Raw genomic sequence first — 15,613 nt, forward strand, 5'->3', positions numbered from 1 at the left:
CCGGTTCCCCGGGGGAAATGACCCCCTCCCATCGGAATGTCTCAGTTTTGTTTCCTGCCTTTATCGGGGAAGCAGGTTTGAGGCGATGCTCCGCCATTTTTTCGATCTCTTTAGCTATAATATTGGGGAGAGTTTATTAAGTTCCCCCATTTTTCCCCACCTTGTTGCTTTCCTCGGTTACCTCTTTGCGTGCATATCGTCTGTGTTCGTTTTTTGTTCCCTTGTCGCGTCTTGTGTTTGGGGCCCGGAGGGTTGGAGTACTTTTCCCGCCTAAATAAGATGGCGGCAACCAACCAGGACGAGTTTATCTCTCCCGTGGATTTAGACCCGGGTCCCCTTGTTGCGGCAGCACCCAGCCGCGAGGTTTCCTCTAACCCCTCTAAAGGGGACAATCCCAAAAGAAAGAGAAAACTGGACCCTCAAGAAGAGGGAAAAAGGAAAATTCGTCCCTCGGGGAAGAGGAATGACACATGCGTGGCTGCTAGCCGGACGCCGACTGCACCCGCCGCTACGTCCGTGGCGGAGCGGGTGAAACTAGGCGCGGCTGCTTGCCGGACGCCAAAGGACTCGGAGGCTGCCGAGTGCTCCGCGGGAGCAGGGGGTCCCTTATGGCCGCTGAGGCTGCTAGCCACGTCCCCTCAAGCGACAATGACGCCCCCCATAGACCGGTGACTCCACAGGGAACTGCTCCTGGTAATGTACAAACGCTCGCGGGGGCTTCAGATAGCGGGGGGCTGGCTGCTTTAAGAGCGGAGCTTACTGAGCTTATTAGGAGCGTTTTCGTGGATGGCCTGCAGGCGGCCCAGGCTACTCCTACTCCCTCCATTAGAGGCACAGAGGATTATCAGGATCCTCTAGAGGGCCCCAGCACTCTCCATAGACCCAAGGGGCCTGGGAGTGAAAAGGCTACTGTCGGCCAATCCTCTGGCCAATCCAGAAGGTCTGTAGTTATGCAGCCCCAGTCCTCCCCAGGCTCCTCAGAAGACGACGATGGGGAGGAAGAGGAGGACTCCTCCACAGAGGAAGACCCTCCAAAACCAGAGGAGAAACAGCTCAGACTGTTTCCTCAGGAGGATTTCCCCTCCCTCTTAGCTAAGATTCTAGAGGCTTTGGACTTGTCTGAGACACAGGACCCCCAAGCCTCTGACAAACTTAAGGGATCAAAAGAATTTTTTCACAGACATACCAACCCTTCTCGAGTGATACCAGTTCCAGACTATTTCACGTCACTGATTACTGCAGAATGGGAAAAACCATCGGCAGGTAGACAGGTACCAGCTATAGCTAAAAAATTCTATGATTTAGCACCTGCCTCGGCTCAATTGCTTCAACCCCCAGTGGTAGAAGCTCCTGTCTGTGCTTTACATTCAAATGACGTGGTGGCCAGGGATAGCATGGGATCTATCAGAGATCCTCTTGATAGGAAGGCGGAGGTCTCTCTCAAGTGGGCGCATGAAGCCTCTGTTTTAGCCATCAGCGCCTCGGTTACATCGGCGTTAGTGTCCAGGGCAGCTATAGTCTGGACACGTAAGCTACGTCAACTTATTCCTGAAGGAAATAAGAAAGCCCAGGAGGGAGTGTCTAGGATCCTAAGGGTGGTCACCTTTCTGGCCGACTCCTCTTTGGATACCCTTTCATTTTCAGCCAGAGCCATCGCCACTCAACTGGCTTCAAGGAGAGCCCTTTGGCTCAGGCCTTGGCAAGTGGACCATCGTTCTAAGGCTGATCTAATGGGGTTTCCATACCAGGGAAAGAAGCTCTTTGGCGATCAGCTTGACCCTATCTTAGTTGAGACTAGGGACAAGAAAAAGGTGCTTCCCAAGAGCTATAAGCGGGATCAAAAAACCTACTCGCGTTCCTTTCGCTCCTCCCACACCCTCCAGAGATTTTGTGGCGATCAGCGAAGAGGTTCTTGGAACTCTTTCAAGGTCTCCTTTCGAAGGGAGGCCGTTATTCAAGGTCCCCACGCTCCACCCAGCCCTTGGACAGGGCTGGGTATGGACCTCAACAGTCCAAGCAATGACGCCTCCATCGGTCCGGTGGGGGGCCGTCTCACCCGCTTTGCGGAAGCGTGGCAGTTATCCCAGACGGATCACTGGGTGTCCTCCATCATCAATCAAGGATACCTGATAGAGTTTCACCTTCAAGATTCATCTCCAAAACACAACCACTAGGCAAAGAAAAGTTGCTTCGCACGCAAGAAGCTATACGACACCTGTTAGACATACAGGCCATAGAGCCCGTCGAGTTCTCAGAGCGATGCTTGGGAGTGTATTCCGTGTTTTTCACGGTTCCAAAGAAAAATGGGGACTGGAGAGCCATCCTGAACCTCAAGTGGGTGAACAAGTTCGTCATCTACAAAAGGTTCAGGATGGAGACCCTAAAATCCATCTCAGAGTCCTTAACACCTCGAGCCTTCCTGACCTCGGTGGACCTCACCGAGGCATATCTCCATGTCCCCATCCACCAGAGTCACAGGAGGTTCCTGCGCTTCACCTGTCAGGACGAGCATTATCAGTTTCGGGCTCTACCATTCGGCTTAACATCTGCGCCGAGGGTCTTCACCAAGATTCTAGTGACCCTCATGGTAGAGGCCCGCAAGCAGGGGGTCCAGGTACACCCATACCTGGATGACATCCTCATATGCTCTCCCACGCAGGAGCTCAGTCAGGTTCACACCAACATCGTGCTCAAGATTTTGCAGGATCACGGATTCCTGATCAATTGGAGCAAAAGTCAACTGAGACCTTCACAGACTGACTCATCTGGGCGTAGTCATCGACACCACTACCAGCTCCTTCATTCTCACAACGGAGAAGGTGGAATCTATTTCCTCACTCGCCAAACAGGCAGCATCTGCTCCAACTTTTTGGCTCATTGCACTGGCCAAACTATGGGGGCACATGATCTCGTGCATCCCGTCGGTACCATGGGCTTGCTTTCGGGCGAGACCATTACAATGGTTCCTCCGCCCGTTCCAGAAGGACATTGCCAAGAAATGACACAGACTCCTCACCCTCTCGGACTCTGCCCGAGCGAGTCTATCCTGGTGGACGATTCCCGAGAATCTAGCTCGGGGACTGCAGTTCATTCACGAAGCACCTGTCCAATTATTCACGGATGCCAGCCTGGCGGGATGGGGAGCGACTCTGTATGATCAGCCAGCTCAGGGTCTCTGGGAACCCGAACATCTCAAGAAAAGCATCAACTTCCTAGAGATCATAGCTATTTGGAAAGTCCTCCTGCACTTTGGCCCTCAGATAGCAGGGACGCACCTTCTCATCAGAACGGACAACATAGCTGCGAAGGCGCATATAAACAAGCAGGGGGGCTCCAAGTCGTCCTCACTACACAAGCAGGCCTCCAGGATCTTAGAGTGGGCAGAGTCCCACTTAGCTTCGATATCTGCCGAGCACATCCAGGGAGTTCAGAACGTTCAGGCCGACTGGCTCAGCAGACAACACCTCAACGTGGCCGAGTGGTCCCTGCACCCGGAAGTCTTCCATCAGATCACCATCAGATTCAGGATCCCGCAGGTGGATTTGTTTGCAACTCCAGCCAACTCCCAACTCGAGAGGTTCTACTCCAGGTATCACCAAACCGGGGCGGAGAAAACAGATGCCCTCTTGTCCCCGTGGCCGACCGGCCTGCTGTACATGTTTCCACCTCTGCCTCTCATTCCCAGGGTGATCAGACGCATTCTGACTCTCCGAGCCACGGTACTGATGGTAACTCCAGACTGGCCAAGACGGCCTTGGTATCCGGCCTTACAACAGATGTCCATCCAACCTCCCTGGCGACTTCCGTCCAGACAAGACCTCTTAATCCAGGGGTGGGGAACGTCAGGCCCGGGGGCCGTTTAAGGCCCGCGAAATCATTTGGTCTGGCTCTTCGTGGGGCCTGACAGATCTCTAGCTCAGAAGGATCTAAGACTGGCGATCCGCCCCCTCCAGTGGACAGGAGTAGCCTCTATTCAAGGCAGATGTGAGTTTGTTTTGCCAAGAAAAGGAACCTTTCCCCCCCCTTGCAGAAGAGTCATTAGCTATGGAGCTGCTAGGACCGCCCAAGAAACTGTGTTAACCCTTTCCCACCCAGGCCATGGAGAAACTTATTGGTCGGCTAATTTTTAAGTTGGTAATTTTGTATGGCCTGCGAATTACGTTATAAATATCGAAATGGCCCTTGGGTGAAAAAAGGTTCCCCACCCCTGTCTTAATCCAAGGACCGATTTGCCACCCGGACCCCGGGTGGTATCGACTAACCATATGGCACTTGAAAGGAGAGACCTCTTAGGTCAAGGATACAATTCTGGCATTGTCGATACCATCTTGGCCTCTAGGAAACAAGCAACTCAACGAATATACCTGGAAGGTTTTCGCCACGTGGTTTTCGCTACCTGGAAGGTTTTCGCCACGTGGTGCCACCGTAACGCCAAAGATCCCCTGAAACCCAGGGTGGCGGACATTTTAGCCCTTCTTCAAGAGGGAAGAAAGCTTGGCCTTAAAGTTTCCACCATGAGACGTCAATTGGCCGCTATAGCCACCCTAGTACCTTGAGTGGCCAAGTATCCTTTGTCCAAACACCCTCACATCAGTGCCTTTCTTAGAGGGGTTAAACTGTCATCTCCTGGAATTTGCGCACTGTATTACAAGCCTTGACCAAGTCACCGTTCGAGCCTCTTAGAACGGTCGACCTCAAGTGGGTCCGCATGAAGGCTCTTTTCCTTACCGCAGTCACCTCGGCCAGGAGGGTGTCAGAGGTCGGGGCTCTCTCCGTATGGCCGGAGCTTTGCGTTTTTCATAAGAACAGAGTGGTTCTTCGGACAGATTCCTCTTTTATCCCAAAGGTCCACAGACATTTTCACCTCGAGCAGGAGATAGTTCTCCCTACCTTTTCCCCAAACCCTTCCAACCAAAGGGAAAGGGAGTGGCACTCGCTGGATGTAAAAAGAGCCCTACGCATTTACATCAGAAGAACTCAACAGATAAGGAAATCAGAGCGCCTCTTTATTTCCTTAACGGCTCCTAACAAAGGCGGAGCTATGTCTTGGGTGGCTATTAGCAGTACCATAAAGGCCTGCATTTCCCTAGCCTATAAAAACTCCGGCGTAGGAATTCTGTCCAGCATCACGGCACACTCCGTTAGGAGTGCAGCCACCACTGCGGCCTTTAAACATAGGGTGTCACTGGAACAGATATGCAATGCTGCTACTTGGTCTTCCTTGTTGACCTTTACTAGACACTACAAGGTGGACACTTTCTCCAGAGATTCCTCCGCATTTGGCCTGGGAGTGCTTCAGGCAGTACAGGAGGACTAGCTCCCCACCCTAATTCATTAACAGCTCTGGTAAGTCCCAGAATGAAGACGCCCTTCTTACCTAGAGCGAGAAAGAGCCTTGGTTCACTTACCGTGAAGGCTTCTTCTGCTGTTAGGTAAGAAGGGCGTCTCCCCCGCCCTAGTTCCTGCCAGAAGCACACCAAAAAAAAAACAGGGAGGGTGTCTTGAGTGAAGTTGTTCACGTTAACCTCAAAGGTGTTTTTGTTACCAGTCGTTTGCTCCTTTGTTACCTTGTCTATCGAGGGGAAAAATGTTTTTCGACGTTAAATTATAAGAGTTTTTTTCTATGAATAATGTCTAAGCTTTTCAACTACTGAGGCATTCCGATGGGAGGGGGTCATTTCCCCCATGGAACGGGAAGGCCTACATTTTTGTTGAATCCTGCCTTCCCTAGCAAATAAAGGAAAATAACCCAGAATGAAGACGCCCTTCTTACCTACGAGCAGAAGAAGCCTTCACGGTAAGTGAACCAAGGCTCTTTCTTGCATGCTGCCAGTTTGCATGCTTGCAGCAAAATATGTTTTGACTAGTTCCCAAATTTGAAATGAATGCATACTTTTAACAATGAGAATATTTGATTTAGTAGAATGAAGTAAGGCAAGGGTAGGTTTTTGTGTGTGTGTGTGTGTGTGTGTGTTTTGGGGGGGGGCTTTTGGAACAAGTTATTTGAGAAGGCACTTGGGTTAATTTTGCTGATTTCAAAGGAAGGGTAATTAGCAAAATTAACCCTAGCTCTTTGAGAGTACCTATATGATAATTAAAAAAAACTTTTCATGGTTTACAGATATGGTATTATTTACGGTACCAGTATGGGAACAAGCGTTATGTAGTGGTTAATGGTATTGGACTAGGATCTGAGAGAGACACAAGTTAATGCTTTTCCCTCTGCTGTTTTTCTGGGTAGATTCTGAGGACTAGCTTATTCAAGTAGACTGTGTCCTTGTGGATCTGGTGCAATTAAAATGTTGGTGCAATTAAAACGTTGGTTCATACCTTCTTTGATTTTGTGTGCTGGTGGCCCCTTTGAAGGATTTCTGGATTCAGCCAGCAATTGCTTCCTCTGTTTCCCTGGCTTTTTTGCTAGCTGACACTGATTTTGGCATAACACTGGCTGTGGCGGAATTATTGCCTGCAGTGGCTTCAACGCAATGGTGGAATTGTAGGGCAGTATTAGTGTAATTTGTGTTGTCCAAGACTGTTTGGTCATTGGATTATTTGAAATAAGAAAAAAGGGACCCAAGTTGAAATCTGCCATGGAAACTTGTATGACCTTGGGTCTGTCACATACTCTCAGCCTAATCTACCTCACAGGGTGGTTGTGATGATAAAAAGGAGATGAGAATGCTGTAAGATATTTGAGGAGAAAAAGTGTGATATAAATGAAATAAATAAGTGATGCAGGTGTTCTCAAAAACCTGTTTGTAATTATTAATGTCTTATAATTTTGTGCATACTTATTTTTTTCTTAATGGGCACAAATTAGACATTAAAACTGGAAACAGTTGGAAACCATCGGGACAGCATTTCAGCCTCTCTGGACATTTGATAATAGGTTTAGATAATAGATTAAGAAGAAATTTAGATAATAGATTCAGAAGAAAAGTTTCAGAGGGGGACTGAGCAAGAAGCTGCTGCGTTTGAATTCATATGCAGGTTTGATACTATCAAATTAGGACTTTAAAAATCAAATTAGGGATTTTTTTTACCATCAAATAACATCTGACTTATGGCAACCCATGTTGGGGTTTTCAAGGCAAGAGGTGGTTTGCCATTGCCTGCCTCGGCGTCACGGCCCTGGTATTCCTTGGAGGTCTTCCATCCATCTACTTGCCAGGGTTGACCCTGCTTAGCTTCTGAGACCTGATGAAATCAGCCTAGCCTGGGCTATCCAGGTCAGGTTAGGTCAGTAGGGACTAGGTATGGTTAACTCAGTGTGTACAGTCAGTGCTCCTCCTTGAAGGTTTCTGTATGCTGTTCACACTAATCTTACTTTGCCAGTTCAACAATAAGTAGAAGTGGTCCACACCTGTGTAAATCCCTGCCAGTCATTCATTTCATGCCTCTGATGAAGTTAGCTGCGCTCATAAAAGCATATGCTACAATAAATTTTGCTAGTTTCAACATGCCACAAACATTGTGAACACATGAAGCCGCCTTATACTGAATCAGAACACTAAAAAGTGTTCGATTCCCCACTCTTCCACATGAAGCCTGCTGGTTGACCTTGGACCAGTCACAGTTCTCTCAGAACTCTCTCAGCCCATGAAGAGGCAGGCAGTGGCAAACCATCTCTGAATGTCTCTTGCCTTGTCAAACATAAGGCCCACGGGCCAGATCCAGCCTCTTGAGAGCACATCCGGCCAGCTGAGGCACCCCCTCCCCCCCCCCCATTCTCAATCTGGGCTGGCAAGGTATGGCCTTGCCCAACCAAGTGACATTTATGTCATATCTGGCCCTTGTAACAGTTGAGTTTGACACCCCTGCCCTACAGGGTCGCTATAAGTCAGCTGTGACTTGATGACACACACACACACAGCTAAAAGAAGAGTGAAGTGTCTCTCTTAATTTGTCTAATCTTATGAGATGACCCAATTTGCCCCTCTGCCTAAGTGAAAAAAACTAGTATGACCCGGGACAAATGTGAGCTACTTTCAGGAAAGTCAGTGAAGCATTTCAAGTGAAATTATTTTTATTTTTCAGTAAAGCAAGGTGCTTAGAATGTATTACCACATGCTAATATATACTATGTTGTGGTTGTGTGAGGAGACATAGACCGAAGATCCAAAGGCTCTGTCATTTTAATCAGCTCCCCATTAAAACTGCCATGATCCTGGTTGGAAAGTCCCCAGACACCTGTTTCTCTGGGTGCCTAAAAAGTTGATACTAGCAACTAAAAATACATGTGAAATAAACTGGCCATTTATCTGCATCTCAGCTGTTGTATTTGTTCTATTGGGAAACAGCCCTACGGAAATGGAGAATTAAAATCGCCACAAGCACTGAAGCTACTAATTTGTGCACGATAGAAGATAAGGAAAACAGGAAGGAGATAGTGAAAAGGATGAAACATTTGGAACATCTTTCTTGCCCACCAGCAGTATTTGGGCACATCTAAAAAGTCCAAGCTCTGCTCAAGACCTGAGTTCGATCCCAACGGAAGTTGGTTTTAGGTAGCCGGCTCAAGGTTGACTCAGCCTTCCATCCTTCCGAGGTCGGTAAAATGAGTACCCAGGTTTCTGGGGGTAAAGGGAAGATGACTGGGGAAGGCACTGGCAAACCACTCCGTAAACAACGTCGGGATGTGACGTTACCCCATGGGTCAGGAATAACCCGGAGCTTGCACAGGGGACCTTTACCTTTTTAAAAAAAGTTTCCTATTTTGTGTGTCACCAAACTTGGCAGGTTTCCCTAAGCAAGCTGGACTACATATAATTGGTAATATCATTTGTAGCATTCGGACACTGGTCCATTGATTGGGCATATATTGTCAGTTGATGTTTTATTATTTGACAGGATTATATTCTGTAGAGTCATGCCTTTGCACCAGCATATTTTGTCAGTAAACGCTGCAGTTTATGCACATACACTCTCACTTGATTCTTTTTGTTTGTTTTTTGTGCGCTGGAAGGGTGCCCAGATACAAAAACTAACTTTGAAAAGTATGCCTAAGGCTTTTACTTAATCCATAGATATTGCATATACAGAAAGTTCCTTTATTTAAAAGCTGGCAGGTTTAGCCACTATAATATCAAGTCAATGGGAAATTTTGCAGTAGTGACGGATCAGATTTTTGCTTACAGCTGCTGTTTTGATCTATCCTCTGGATAATGGGGTATGTGAATGCTCCTGGCTAATGGATTCACTGTTTCATATTTAGATGCTTTTTAGTTAAAAGAATAGTACAAGTCTTTTAAACTGGGGTTCAGAACTTGTGATCAAGAGGTTACTTGGGCACAGCAGCAATCTTTTTTGTCAGTATATTAAACAGTTGGGTCACTGATGTCTAACTGCAGCTTTTGTCTAGTAAAGAAGTTTACCAACTTAATTCTGGAATGGGTTGAGCTAACAGCTTTCCCGCTCTGAAGGAAGGGCATCTTGATCTTTGGGTGTTTCTCGCCCATTGCTAGGGGTAGGCAGGACTAAATTAACAACTTCCTGTCTCCTGGCGAGGAACACCTCCCCTTCCAGTTCTTCTCCTGCCTTCGCTGGGGTGAGAGCGTTGCAGCCATAGCTGCTGCCTAGGTCTAGCGAAATTAGGTTAGAATAGATTCTTTTCCTTACCTTGCCGTATCCAATTGTTTTCCCTCCCTACCCTCCCTCTCGTTTGGGTACGTTTGTTTTTTTAAATTTAAGAAGCGGGAAAGACGCTGCAAACAAAATGGCTGCCGGAGAAGCTGCATCGGAGGACATCGAGTCCTTTCTGACGCAGATCAAGAATTGGCCTTAAAATCGGCTCCTGCCGTTAGCAGCCCTGGCGGACTATTGGAGAGGGAGAGCAGAAAGTCGCTGCCGCCATCTACTTCGGCTGGAAAATCGCTGAAGAAAAACAATGGCGGGGGGGAAAGCGGCAGCCGCAAGCGCCAGCTTAAGCAGAGTTCCACTTCGACCTCTAAGGTCCCCGCCAGATCCTCTGCTGCGCCTTTGGATGTGGAGCCCAGGATACCTACAGAGGGCAAAGTAACCCACCCTTCAGAGGAAGGGGGATCCCACAAGAACCCCACATTTGAACAGATACATAATATGATAGAGGGCTCCATGGAAAGACATTTTCAGAGGCTGCAATCTCTTATCCTACCCTTCCAGCAGGGTTTCCCTCCTCAAAGACTCCCTCAGCCACTTCCTCAAGGGTTTTCATATAGTTGGACATATTCCCCTGGGTCCTCAGTCGTATCTGAACCCATGCAGGAGGAGCCTGGCTACAGCCAAAGCGCCCCCTCTAGGCAGTGGCCCACTAAGGCAGCTATGAAAGTAGTGCCAATTATCCAAGAGCAGAGAAATGAAACCTACCCTGTGGATAGGGATTCTGGGGCTGACGAGGAGGAAGGAGAGTTCGTTCAAGAACAGCAGCCTCGGCTGTTCTGTTCTGATGATTTCCAGCCTCTTTTGGCCAAGGCACTTTTTGCTTTAGACCTATCTGATGAAGCTGAAGATCCTGAGGAATCTAAGCCTACATCCAGACGTAAAGGTTCCAAGGAATATTTCCCACGATGTTAATGGTGTTAATGATGTTAATGATGCCCAGACTGTTAATGGTCCCCTTACCAGAAGACTACTTTGAGAAAGTTATTAGGGCTGAATGGGACAAACCCCTACATAATAAACAGTTCTCTGGCAATGCCAAGAAACTATATGATATGGCCTCATATGCAATGGATATGTCGGAATTGCCTGTGGTAGATGCTCCTATCTCTGCCCTTCAATCCTCTGACTTCCTGGCTAATATTTCAAACTCATATCACAGATGGGCTTTTTCAAGGGCAAGATTTGAACCTTCCTCGGTTCTTTATGGTAGATTTCGACGAACCCCTGTGTCTTTGAGACTTTGCCCCTGCTCGGAAGACATTGTTGAGACAGTTCCACTCGTTTTATTTCACTGTGCTTTGTATGAAGTGGAGAGAAAATAGTTAATTGAACCCCTATTAAGGCGTTTTAGGTCACCCGGAAATTCCTTGCATCAATCAGAGAGCATATTTCTGAGATACCTCTTGGAGGATAAGAGTATATGGGTATCATGTTTGGTGGCTAAATTTCTGTATATTGCGATTATCAAACGTAAGTCACTTATAAACAGTACAGGCCTCAGGTAGGTTGAATGTCATAGCATTTCTAATTTTATTATAGTGTCTATCATTATCCATGGATTTTAATGGTTAATCTGTTTAAGATTGTTTATAATGTTTTAGAAGTTATATGTTTTGGGTCATCTTGAATTCCTTTTAAAAATTAATACCTTTTATTCTGTATATGTGATGGATATTTTACTGGTCATGGACTGTTCTAATAAATTGACTGACTCCATATTTTTCACAGTCCCCAAAAAGAATGGGGACTGGAGGGCTATCCTGGATCTCAAATTTCTCAATCGATTCATCCAGGCCAAACATTTTCGTATGGAAACACTGCGAACCATCATAGAGGCACTGCGTCCAAACACCTTCATGACATCCATAGATCTCACAGAGGCTTATATGCATATCCCCATCCATCAGTCCCACCGGCGCTTTCTGAGATTCAACTATATGAACCTTCATTTTCAGTTCAGGGCACTACCATTCGGGATGACATCTGCCCCCTGAGTTTTTTCCAAAGTGATGGTGGCTATTGTGGCGACGTTAAGGAAGGAAGGAATCCAAGTACATCCCTACCTAGACAACCTACTCATATGTGCCCCCTCATACAACCTGGCACTTCAACACACCACTCGAGACATCATGGCACTCGAAATGCACGGCTTCCTTATAAACAAAGCCAAAAGCTTGCTAAGCCCGTCGCAGAGGATCCCTCATCTGGGAGCGGTCATAGATTCCACCACCAATTCAGTATTCCTCCCAACAGACAAGGCCTGCAAAATTACTGTGGTGGCCAAGTCCACGGTAAAGTCATCACGACATCGACTGATGGCTCTGACAAGGCTCCTAGGCCTCATGTTATCATGTCTAGGCCTGATTCCTTGGGCTCTCTTCCACTTCCAACCACTTCAAGCAGCGCTGCGTCCATTCCAGCTGTTCATCACACACAAGATAGACAAGACCCTCTCCCTCAGTCTGGTGGCCAGGACGAGCCTCTTATGGTGGACCAAAGTCGACAATCTAACAGTCGGACAACCGTATCTACACGAACAGCCAGTCCAGGTGTTTACAGACACCAGCCTCAAGGGATGGGGAGCCACGGTGGCAGACTCCTTTGCTCAGGGCATATGGAGCCAGTCAGAAACATCTCTCCACATCAATCTCCTCGAACACAGGGCAGTACCCTTAGCCCTCATCTAATTCCATGACCCTGTCAGAAACAAACATGTGCTAATCAGGACAGACAATGTGGTGACCAAGGCCCACATCAACAAGCAGAGTGGGTCTCGCTCTTCTCGCCTGCACCAGGAGTCATCGGCCATCATGATCTGGGCAGAAAAATACCTTTTGTCTCTGAGGGCAGAACACTCTGCCACAACACTCAGACAGATTGGTTAAGCTGTCAGACCCTCCAGGAAGGGGAATGGATCCTGAATACTCAAGTCTTTCAAGCCATCACCAGCTGGTTTGGAACACCCACGGTGGATCTGTTTGCCTCAGTCCAGAATCGTCAGGTGGAAAGGTTCTTCTCCCAGTTCTACCATCTGGAAGCAGAGCAAGTGGACGCTCTTCTGACTCAGTGGCCTCCGGGTCTCCTATACGCCTTTCCACCACTGCCTATCCTTCCAAAAGTGATCAGGAAGATAAGGGCGGAGAGAGCAGAAGTCATCCTGATTGCTCCCAATTGGCCACGCCGGCTGTGGTTTCCGGCACTCATGGAGCTCTCCACCAGGGCACCAGGGCAGATTCCGACATCCTCGGATCTCCTTCAACAGGGACCAGTGATTCATCCAGATCCTGGATGGTTTCAATTGACCGCTTGGAGGTTGAAAGGGCAATGCTCTTAGCCCTTGGGCTTTCCGTGAAGGTGTTGGAGACCATCCTTAAAGCCAGATGCCCTTCTACTACAAGGATATATCAATACACCTGGAAAGCCTTCTCCAGGTGGTGTCACCGGAAGACGATCAAGCCTATCTCTCCTAAGCTACCTCAGTTACTGGACTTTTTACAGAACGGTGCGCAGCAGGGCCTTAGAGCGGCAACCTTGCAAAAGCAAGTGTCTGCTATTGCCTCAGTCTGTCCGGATATTGATGGGATTCCTCTGTCATCACACCCTCAGGTTAAGGCTTTTATTAAAGGAGTAGCTCAGTCTACCCCTCCGGTGACTCACCGCTTCCCTACCTGGAGACCGAACACTGTACTTTCTGCTCTAACCAAAAGTCCCTTCGAACCTATGAGAGAAGTTTCCTTACGATTAGTAAGGATGAAGACCTTATTTGTAGTTGCCATAACCTCTGCCAGGAGGGTTTCAGAATTGGGTGCCCTCTCTATTCGCAAAGACTTATGTATCTTTCACAAAGATAAGGTCGTGCTATGTACTGATCCCTCATTCATCCCCAAAGTGGGTTCCTGGTTTCATCAGTCTCAGGAACTTCACCTCCCTTCCTTTTGTCCTAATCCTTCTACTCCCAGAGAGCGGAGTTGGCACACCTTGGACCTATTCATATTTATATATCTAGAACTGAATCCATTAGGAGAACGGAATTTATGTTTATCTCCATTTCTGCACCCAACAAGGGACTTCGCATGTCCCGACAGTCTATCAGCACATCCATTAGACAATGCATCAGAGAAGCCTACCTAGCCAGTGGTGTCCAAGTTCCGAATGGGATCACAGCCCATTCACTGCGAAGCGCAGCCACATCGGCCGCATTTTTCAAACAAGCCTCGACTGAAGAGATCTGTAAAGCGGCTGCTTGGTCCGACATGACTACCTTAATTAGACATTATCGGATCAATACTATGGCATCCGCCGAAGCGGCATTCGGCAGACGTATTTTACAGCACGTGGTGGAAGATGATGAGGACTGAGTTCCCACCGGGTATTTCATTGCTCTTGGAGATCCCAAAGATCAAGATGCCCTTCCTTCAGAGCAGGAAAGGTACATTGTTTACTCACCGAGAAGGTCCATTCCACTCTGAAGTAGAAGGGCATCTTGCCCACCCGGAGATGGCAACATCATCTTACAAGGGTGGGCTGAAGCACACCAAACTGGCCTACGGATTCGATCGGCCTAATAATATTGTGGCAATACATATAGAATGGTTCTAAGTTTATTGTTCAGTTTATTGTTTGTACTCCTTGTTTGTGAGTGCCTTTCCCTGTCTCTTGAGCTTGCTGTAGAAGAACTGGAAGGGGAGGTGTTCCTCGCCAGGAGACAGGAAGTTGTTAGTTTAGTCCTGCCTACCCCTAGCAATGGGCGAGAAACACCCAAAGATCAAGATGCCCTTCTGCTTCAGAGCGGATAGGACCTTCTCAGTGAGTAAACAGTGTACCTGTTTGTACACTGTTTCAGCCAAGAATATCAACACAGACTTTGCTTGGACAAGCTGAAGACTGGATAATTAGATTTAACCCTGATAACTGGAAAGCTTTCCATATTTTCCTTCCCAAAGAGAAAACCATGGCTTACATTTTTAGTAAACATAGGAGTGTACTCTAATGCAGTTTTCTTTTTCTTTGTGTGTGTGTGTGTGCCATCAAGTCACAGATGACTTATGGCGACTCCATAGTGTTTTCCAGGCAAGTGACATTCAGAGGAAGGTGGGAGGTCTTTGGCCTTTGCCATAGCCTGCCTCTGCGTGGGCTGAGAGAACTCTGAGAGAACTGTGACTGGCCTAAGGTCACCCAGCAGGCTTCATATGGAGGAGTGGGGAATCAAACCTAGTTCTTCAGATTAGAGTCCTCCACTCTTAACAACTACCCCACGTGGCTCTTTTTTAAAATTTATTTTTACTTATTTGGAAAGGAAGGGTTCAGGGTTAATCTTAATCTGTCTAGCACATTTCTGTCCCACCCTTACTTCAAGGAACTCAGGGTAGAATGCATTTTTGTCCCTTCCTCATGTGATAATGGGAAGAAAAGCTTACAAGTTGTAGCACAACAGTGAACATTTTAAAATGTTTAGCTTTCTTGAATCATCATAACCTGGAACATAGTTGGCTCCTGCCTGTAGTTTCAGATGTGACTGGCTGTAGGATCAAGACCTAAGTCTTTGGTGGGAGGTAGACATGGCTTGCAAGACAAGAAATCTGTGTGTGTGTGTGTGTGTGAGAGAGAGAGAGAGAGAGAGAGAGAGAACTGAGACAGGGCTCAGGTTCCCTGAGGTCAATCACCGGGGTTCATCTGGAAAATGAACAGATTATGTCAAAGGCAAGTGGGGTTTGTTGGCCAAGGAAGCCATCAAAAGGCAAAGTTGGGAAAGAATGGAAGCACTGATGGAAGGTGTGTAGGAAGAGGGGCCATGAAGGAAAGGTGATGTACTGGATTTATGCAAAAGGCAGCAGATCTTGACGTGTGGGCAGGGTATCCAGGGATGGGTTTAAGTCGGGTGGGGAACCTTTTTTTGGCCAAGGGCCATTTGTGTCATCTTATAGGGCGGGTGCTGAAACTTCTGAGCCGGACTGTAGAATCTGCCTGGGGAGCC

This window comes from Euleptes europaea, chromosome 9 (assembly GCF_029931775.1).
Source record: "Euleptes europaea isolate rEulEur1 chromosome 9, rEulEur1.hap1, whole genome shotgun sequence".
Classification (NCBI taxonomy): Eukaryota; Metazoa; Chordata; class Lepidosauria; order Squamata; family Sphaerodactylidae; genus Euleptes; species Euleptes europaea.